The 2276-nt window shown below is 41.4% G+C and overlaps 1 non-coding gene across 1 annotated transcript; it reads right to left on the bottom strand.

Moving 5' to 3' along the window:
- Positions 1-1060: 1060 nt before the first annotated feature.
- On the bottom strand, positions 1061-1132 carry trnap-agg. The gene has a single exon. It is a non-coding gene; the product is annotated as a tRNA-Pro (tRNA).
- Positions 1133-2276: the final 1144 nt, after the last annotated feature.

Below are 2276 nucleotides of genomic sequence, written 5' to 3'. Positions count from 1 at the left end.
TTAGGTGGGCTTAACATAATGATTGATGGCGGAGTTGCAATGGTTTGGCTTGAATTCCCTGCTACTTGAAAACAAATAAGATGGAATCTGTTGCTGTTGGCTAACAGTGTGACACGAAGTTAAGCTTTTATTAAGTTGCCAAACGCTTGAACTAGCCAACTAGCTCCGCTGGTGGGAAACGCATGGGACTCATATAGCTGCCGCTGTCCTATTATGCAGAGGGAATTTGAAAGACAACTGATTATCCCCCTGGGGACTGAGCACTGCGAACGGTGAGTGCCCAGTCCCTACATTTTAATGTGGGTCTGGTTCGTCAGGCTAGTTTGCTCTTGCAACTGATTCATTCACAGGCCTAGTAGGGGAGGGGGACGGGGGGCATATTGAAATATACATGTCTAAAAGGTTATTTGCAAATGACCTTTTGATCCCTTGGGGATCAATAAAGTATATATCTATCTATCTAGATATCCCTATCATATGAACAATTAAGCCAATTAATTGCTGCTTATTCTCAAAAACTCAGCTTCAAAATGATCTGCTTCATAGGAAGCAAAGGGTTTAGTTTGCCTATTAAGTCCACAGTCATTCAGTAGGCTAACAAGTCACAGTTTTTTATTTAAAAAAAAAAAGGTTCAATTGTGATTCTCAGCGAAAGGTTCATAAAGGTCTATCCTTCTCAGCCAAAGGCTTGTGTGCTGTAGGCTAGTCCTGTGTCTACTGACCTACTAGCCTAGGGAGGATTTCTTCCTTTCACATTCTACCATTTCATTGGTAAATCCTGAAGCCTTTTATGGCACATTTTTATGTACGGGTCGAGAGGTTCTCACTCTTGACTGTCCACAAAAGAGGAATTAAAACACAGATCAAGAGGGAATCCAGAGGAATTAAAACAAGACAAGAGCCAGTGCTCCTAAAAGAAAATATTATTTAACAAAAGGTACAGATTTGTTTGTAGGATATCTTTGTAGATTAGCTTGGGCCCAGATTTCAGGGTTATTCCCCAAAATACTCTACTTATGACAGTAGTCACAGCCTTTCTACTCCAGAGGGTTATAAAGTAGGGCTCGTCCGGGATTTGAACCCGGGACCTCTCGCACCCTAAGCGAGAATCATACCCCTAGACCAACGAGCCACAGAAATCTGTTTCCCAAATATTTTTTTTCTGCCAACATGCCACGTCAAACCCCTCTTTAGAGATCTTCTCAGAACTTCCATGTTGAAAGCAAGATTGTATTGCTTAGAACTTTGCTGCCCTCTAGCGGTGAATGTTCTGAAGTACCACCCAGAGCCAGTCTCTGGTACCACCAATTCTTTGCTAGAAGCGGTTTACTTTTGTGATTCATTCATAAGGGAGTCATGTTTGAAATATGCATGTCTAAAAGGTTCTCATTTATTTTCCTAGGCATTCATTTTCTTACTTTTAAGGAAAATTAATTATTTAAATAAATACAGTGTAGCCTACACCACCGAGGGTTGCCACATGTAGGCCCTACTGGATTTCCCAGGATTGTTCTCGTTTTTGAGTGACTGTCCCAGATAATTAATAATATTTTCCGGCATACGAATTGTCCCGCTTTTTGGTGAAAATTAACTTCTGATTATACTTCCTGGTAGTTTCAAACGAAACGGCTATTTGGTTTTGTTCTTGGTTGTGTTTATCGTATATCAAATCCTGTGTAGCCTACACAGACATAAAAGGCATGTTTTTTGTTGATTGGCAGCAAAAATAGGGCTTACCTTAATACCTAGAAACTGCCGCGCGACCACAGCTATGACCCCAGACCCCACTTTGTAGTTAGGGTACACACGCCTGTCTAGTTGCTCAGTAGGCTAATATAGAACGGGACAGCAGCAGGGAAAGGAGTCCAAAGCGAGTGCGTGCATGTGTCTGCATCGTGCATCATGGCAAACTAGATGTACCGCATAGCGGTACAAAATATGACCGCCAGTCAGTCCTGTACATCCGTTCCAAAAAAAATAAATCACACTTCAATTTGTCTCCATATTTTACTCCATCCCCCACTCTTGAAACTTTTGTGTATGCTTGTTTGGCATGCCTGAGTGTGTGTGTGCGGCTGCACAGAAAGTACCCTACTGGTGCTGAAAAGGTGAATAGATTGTAGAATAGCCAAAGAAGATGTAGAATTGTTATAAAACCTTTAAAAATCTCTAAACAATCACAAGTAGGGCAGTTCATCACAGTTCATCCATTGCAACTGGATTGATGAAAGGTCACTTACACCTGTAGGCTACATTGTATTTGGGAAAAGCAAAAG

Source organism: Alosa alosa, unplaced genomic scaffold, assembly GCF_017589495.1.
Source record: "Alosa alosa isolate M-15738 ecotype Scorff River unplaced genomic scaffold, AALO_Geno_1.1 AALO_1.0_unplaced_464, whole genome shotgun sequence".
Taxonomy (NCBI): Eukaryota; Metazoa; Chordata; class Actinopteri; order Clupeiformes; family Clupeidae; genus Alosa; species Alosa alosa.
Note: the sequence above shows the minus strand (reverse complement) of the source record. Positions and strands in the feature narration are given on the sequence as shown.